Source organism: Perca fluviatilis, chromosome 20 (genome assembly GCF_010015445.1).
Source record: "Perca fluviatilis chromosome 20, GENO_Pfluv_1.0, whole genome shotgun sequence".
Classification (NCBI taxonomy): domain Eukaryota; kingdom Metazoa; phylum Chordata; class Actinopteri; order Perciformes; family Percidae; genus Perca; species Perca fluviatilis.
In genome coordinates, this window is record NC_053131.1 from 14725974 (window position 1) to 14733097 (window position 7124).

At 39.2% G+C, this 7124-nt stretch overlaps 1 long non-coding RNA gene across 1 annotated transcript; it reads left to right on the forward strand.

The window, feature by feature from the left end:
* Window positions 1-243: 243 nt before the first annotated feature.
* LOC120548690 lies at window positions 244-4632 on the forward strand. The gene is made up of 3 exons (XR_005637252.1): window positions 244-298; window positions 1255-1309; window positions 4581-4632. It is a non-coding gene; the product is annotated as an uncharacterized LOC120548690 (long non-coding RNA).
* The last annotated feature ends 2492 nt before the right edge of the window (window positions 4633-7124 follow it).

A 7124-nucleotide genomic window follows, 5' to 3' on the forward strand; every position in this document is an offset into this window, starting at 1 on the left:
GTTAAGCCAAAAGCATTCGCCTGCTTATATGCTGAAAGGTTTCAGGGTTCGCTTGGTTTCGTCGCTTTCTCAAATTGAGCTACTGACGCCGCTTAAAAGAAAACACTGTTACACACGCATGTCATGTTCAAGTCCCCATCCCCGACCACGCCTATCCCCACTCTGGGCCATGTGGCCAGTGTGTATACCGGAGTCCCCATGGTGTCCAGCCCCTCCCCTCACCGAAGCTGTGAACTCTAAGGCCAGATCTTCACTGCATGGACGAGAGCAGGCTGGAGTCATGGATCAGGGAGAGATGGTGAGTCTAAAATTGATTTTACTTCCATTTAAACCGCTTACAATTCTGTTTAAAATAGATTTGTACTGTTTTCACATGTAAAGCAACTCTTATAGATACATTTGAAAATAAAATGTTAGAAGGCTAACTTATATCTTGTCAGCCAAATAAGTTAATGCTAGCTAGTTTACTGGCAGCTAACATTACAGTTTATAAACCAACACCATCTTAGTTTACAGCAAATTGTGCCGCCGTCGCTGTCAAATGGAAACCTTAGTTTAAGGACAGTAGCAGGTGTGGTTCTCAGGACCAGGTCAGCCATTTTGTAATGTGCACATGCCGTGACCCTTTGCCATTTTGCAACTTTTACCATAATCGGTGTGTGTGTGTGTGTTGGGGGTTTAAACAAAAGTATAAATCAAGAGATGGCTGCAGTAATGTTAAATGCACTGATACTGAGCTGAATGAAGTGTACTGCAACATGTGTCTTGCAGTCAGAATCAGATAGTGCTGTGTGTGGAGGTGGGGGTGTTGAGTGAGAGGGAGTGGTGACTACAGAAGGAGAGGGGGCGGGGAACTATTTTCTCCAGAGAGATAAATATGTTGTAACTTAAAGATTTTCCCATAAAAACCATCCTATCATGTTTTCTGGACTAATATTTGACAGTTTTGTAGTGTTAATTGGTTTATAAGCTTGTATTGTAATCTGCATATTTATTTATTACACATTGAGCATTAGTATGGCTTAAGAAAGATGTATAATGTTGAAAGCCCCTTTAGACTCAAAGTTTTCATTATTTCACAGACACAATGGAAATATAAATTTTGTAGCTATTAATTTATTGAAAATATGGACATACAGTGTTATACTACCTCTCTGATGGTGCATGTGACACGTACTGCCTAATCTACTGTTAATAAACTGGAGAAATGCAGCTAAAATGTGTGACTAATATGATATATGATATGACTTGCAGGAAGAAGATTTGACAACCATTCATGGTCACCGTGACAGCCCTTTAAATTCTTCAGGTCAGTAAAGTGATGATTAGGACAACTCGTAATATGAATTTGCACTTAATGATCTCTTTTTGGTCATTTTGCTGGTACACATTAAATATCTGCTATAGAATGTTTGTTTGGAAATATTGTCATGGAAATCAGTGTTGGTTTGGTGCATGAGACTCAGAAAGTTGATGTGTTGCATGGCAAAGGCTCGATTTGCACGAGTATTCCACCTGCAGTTTTGTTGATAAATCCAACTTTCTGAGTCTCATGCAGGGTTATCTCTGCCATTATAGAGCTTAGGGGCAGCGCCAAAGCATATAAACATAAAAACAATTTGGACATCATCTGGACTGCAAACATAGACTGTATAGAAGCCGATGAACAGGAGGGGCTCCTGCTTGTTGTCTTCTGGACACGTGCTGTATGATGGACACAAACAGTGTTACAACCACACACACACACCATGCATGTTGCACACGCAGCCCCAGGTACAGCCGACACATTAGATAGTGTGTGGTGGAAAAAGAGAGGGACTGTGAGTATAAAGTTAATAATCATTTGCATAATAGATGTGAATGTAGAATTTTAGTCTGTGTACAGTATATCTGTTGGTAATTGCTACAACTCCTCAAGACCAAAGCCAAGTTCCCGTCTCCTGCTTGCTACCTGCTGGTTTAAAGTGAAACGGTTAGCCAGCCCGGCACAGAGCTAGCGACAACTTTAGCTAAGGTTCACTCACCAACCGTGGGCTGACCTTTAAGGTGGACAAGCTATTCTCATTTTAGTGACAAGCTCCTCCAAGTTTTGCTTCTAATGATCCTTCCCTAGCTGCAACCAACAACAACTCGGCTAAGCTTTTGCAAAATAACTGTTTAATGACATCACCAATATGCAAATGAATGTGTGACGCCATTGCACCTAAGCGCTTGAAATCTCAGGAAAAACCCTGTCATGCACTGTCACACATCAAACAATGCAATGTATGAAACATCCTCAACATTCTATGGCTGCCATCTTATAGTTTACCAAATGAGATTACCCTGATGCTCTATAACGTTTCAATTTGATCTATTTAAGTTCTGTTGTAAACATATTTATCTCCTGTCATATCTTTACTAATGACTATAACCCCATTAACACTCTCTGACAGTGCCTTGAAGAAATAGATACTTGATATCACAGAACTTCCTCCAGCTTAACAAAAATAAAACTGAGGTGGTAGTTTTCGGAAAGGAGGAAAGATGCAAACTTTCTACCTTGCTTGAAAGGAAGGGCTTAATAGCAAAGAAAGTGGTAAAAACAACCTTGGGTGTCCTTATAGATAATGATCTAAATTTTAGCAGTCACATTAAAACAGTCATAAAATCATTATACCTTCATCTTAAAAAATATCAATAAACTAAAAGAATATATTTCAAAGGAGGATCTTGAAAAAATCATACATGCTTTCATTTCTAGTGGGATTGATTATTGCAATGTGCTGGACTCCCTAAAAAGACTTTAAAACCACACCAAATGGTACAGAATAGTGCAGCCAGGATCCTTACTAAAACAAAAAGAACAGATCATATTACGCCAGTCTTAAAGTCCTTACACTGGCTCCCAATTTAATACAGAATGGAATTCTAAGGCACTTCTGTTAGTTTTTAAGTAACTAAAGGGATGGGACCAAACTACCTGCATGACATATTCCAACAACATTCTCAACCAAGACACCTTAGATTAAAACATTAGCAACTACTACTGAAACCTACTGTCAGAACAAAACAGGGGGAAGCAGCTTTTAACCACTATGGTGTCGCATCTTTGGACCAGCTTCCAGAGGACATAACAAAATCTGAACTTGAAATTGAGATTTTCACTCATAGAAAAACATTCTCACAACCTTGATCTGAATGTAATAACACTAATTCACAAATGTGTAGATTTATTTTACCATAGATACAATGACAGTAGCAAATTTGTAATGCAACGCTTACTGATTTTAATATATTATTATTATTTATATTAAACAATGATGGGTAAATGTTGCATTACAAGTTTGCAGCTATCATTGTATCTGTAAAAATCAATCTACACATTTGTGAAATTCTTTGTGTGAATATTTTTCAATAGGTGGAACATTTTCTCTCACGCTTTGCACCATATTTACCTTCATAGTCATAAATTAGCGCGGCAAGGCAGAAACATTAGCCATTTGTTTACAATGTTGTTTTCCCTGTGTATGTATTTTTAAAGTGGAAAATGTAAACAGACCAACAGCTACCTGTAATGACTGCCTATAACTGCACCCTCAATAATAATGTGATCATCAGCTACAAGTTTATGAGAAAAGTTCAGCAGCATCATAATTCAATTCAATTTTATTTATAGTATCAAATCATAACAAGAGTTATCTCGAGACACTTTACAGATAGAGTAGATCTAGACCACACTCTATAATTTACAAAGCCCCAAAAATCCCCCCAAGAGCAAGTAGTTCGACAGTGGCGAGGATAAACTCCCTCTTAGGAAGAAACCTCGGACAGCACCATAAGAAGAGCTGTAGCTAGTAACATTAGCATTATGTTTTATTATGCTTAGCAACTGTATTTATTCAGTCACAGCATTCTTGCCATAGGCCCTCATACATGTTATCGGGTTCATTATGGCTGCTGCTTAAACTCACCGTAAGTCAACTAGCCTGCAACACAAATCAAACAGCCTACCTTTCTGTCATGCCAATGTAAACTTCCTACTTTTCAAGCAAACACACCTAGCAACTCTCTTCCTCTCTGCATCATGTTTTTATTGAACAACATGGCATCATGACTGGCTTAAGTGGGCCATTGCAGGATGATCCAGTATTTAGCCTGAGTTGTAGGTTTCATATTTTTCCAAGTAAGGTTTTGCTTTGTGTAAGTCATTGTATTGTAGATTTTGTTTTATAAAATCACAGTGTTGTACATAATCTCAAATAATAATAAGCCTACATGAATCCCACTATAATATGTCACATTTTCATCATTAGGTTAATCTGGAAAAAAATGCTTGTTAGGCTTTATCCATCATCATCATCATCAGTGTCAAAGATTACAGCTTTTAAAAAGGTCACCAAAAGGTAGAGTAGAGTCAGTCAGTTTAGCAGGTTATACTAGGTAACGCTAGATGTGGTGCATAGTAATACTAATATGGAATGTAGTGGGAGAGGAATTCTAAAATAAATTAGTTTTAACAGAACAATTATCAATAAGTAAATGGCATACATTTATTTTAACTAACAACAATAATTGTTTGCTTTGTATTTAATCCCCAGGAAATGGACCAGAGCTCTTCTGACTCTACAGTGATCCTTGAACTAAGTTCCGGCCCCTGAAAAGGAGGACATAAGTGTTCCTGAACTCAAGAGAGCAGAAAGTGTATTTGTAAGTTCACATACAATCCAATGCACAACTTGGTCTGACAATAACAGTAGTGGGGAAATTGTATGGTTTTAACCTGTTAAGTCCGGACGGACCTGGTACCGGTTCCACAGCACTAAGTGGTCGGCAGCTATTGTAAATTTGTGCTTGTTTAAAACTCTAGCTTAATCACAGCCAAAACATCTTAAACTCTAGACCAATACTTTCTTAGCCATTTTCAGAAAATATACAAATTTGGCTCACTACCACTGATGGGATTTGGCCTATTCCTCCGGTAACTTAAATTTGGTGATTTAATGATATGGCATTTTTCTGTAATCAATAGTATTAAAGGAGAACTCCTGGCAATTTTACAATAATCTTGCTATACCTACTGTATGTGAGTACCGCCGATAGCAAAAAAATGAGCCATTCGTGCTAGCAGCACGGAGCTAATACAGCTAACACCCAGAGCTCTCACTCAGCTAAAACGGCAGTTTTGGGGGCATAAGATAAAGAGGGCCTTTGTGCCTCTTAACAGACACAAAATGCAATTAAAACATCTGTACAACATGAACAGGGCCCTTACATGACAACAAGATGCATTTAGCAACTTAGCCATTGTTTAAATTCACCTTACCCTGTTAGCTGCTAGCTGCCGCCCGGGATGAGTGAGTGTGTTCAGCCAGGCTCGGTAATAATCATCACGCAGCAGTTCTGTGTGTATTTGTAGCATATATATCCATTTTGTGTGCGCGGTGAGTTGGAGTCTTGCCAGTGTTGATTGTTGTGGTTTCCTTTAGTCGGGCTAGCAGGCCCGCCGGGCGCCCCTGCTTCTGCTTCCTGCCCTCCTGGCTTATCACGTCGACAACAATCCAACGAGCTCCGCTGGTCTGGTGGATGTCCTCCAGAAGACCATTTAAGCCTTCGCGCAAAATATTTTATTTCCCACCTCAAAATGTAGTAGTAGTACTGTAAATGTAATTGTAGTGATTATGACCATATTAGTGACTATGTAACTACATGGAAACGGACCAAATTATGTTTGCCTTGTACAGTAAAAAAGTGTTACAGACCGCTGAAGTCCCGCTTGAATTCAAGTTGTAGCAGGAAAAGGTAAACAGTGTGCAGGTTGGAGGGCGCGCCGTGTGAAGAGTGAAGAGCGCAGGGGCTCTACAAAGGAAGAAGCTTGGAGTAATGTAACTATGGAGCTAGAGCTAGCCTTCAGTAACGCTTAATACTGTACAAGAAACAGGCATCATTTGGCCCGCTTCCATGTAGTAACATAGTCACTAATATGGTCATAACCACTACAGTGCTCAATTACCTATTTTTGAGGGGGAAATAAAATATAAATTTTATCAACAAAGGCTTGAATGGTCTTCTGGAAGACCTCCACCAGACCAGCGGGCGCCACTGGATTGTTGTCGGCCACGTAAGCCAGGAGGGCAGGCAGGAAGGAGAAGTTGGGACCGTCCGGCCTTCTAGCCCGCTAAGGAAACCACAACAATCAGCACAGACAAGACTGCTACTCACCAACGCTTAGATGGATACACACACAAAATGGATATAAATGCTACAAATACACAGGGAACTGCTTTGTGATGATTATTACAGAAGCCGGGCTGAACACAAATGCATCTAGTTGTCATGTAAGGGCCCTGTTCATGTTGTACAGACATTTTAATTGCATTTTGTGTCTGTTAAGAGGCACAAAGGCACTCTTTATCTTATGCCACCAAAACTGCTGTTTTAGCTGAGTGGGAGCTCTGGGCATTAGCTGCAGCAGTCTGTAGTAGCTAGCAACCGATTTGACTCCATTTTTTATTTTTCGTCAGTACTCACATAGGTATAGCAATCAAGATTAACGTAAAATTGGTTTTGGACAATGATTTACAAAGACAAAGGTAATTGTGAATTTGCATGTGAGCTTAACTAAAAGGGATCTGGTCAGCTATGTACAAATGTCTCATGTTATTTAAGTAGTCCTATGTGATATAAAGCTGATTTTGTAGTAAGTAAATGAAACCGGGTAATTTACTTCTTGCAGCCAGATCAAGGCTAAAAGGAGTGCAATACCAACCAGGTGGTTGGTAGAGCATTGCTTTGGCTTTGCTAAGTAGTTGTTAGGGACTTATGGGGCTGAAAAAATTAATCAAAAATATTATCAAAATCACAATATGGCCAAGTGCAATATGTAGATTGAAGAAACAGAGATGCCCTGGCCTACAAATCATGTTTTTCAGATATAGGAAAAAAGACCCCAACAAAATATTACATCATCATGAATTTTTACCTTTTAAGTAAAAATGTATATTGTGACAAAAAGAAAAGCTTTTATTTTTTTCTCTCCATATAGAGACGGAGCGTATTTAAGTCCCGCCACCAGGGGGTACAACAGAAACATGAGTAATCAGCAGGAAGAATGGGAAGACCGAACCCTGACACTAAACTAAAGT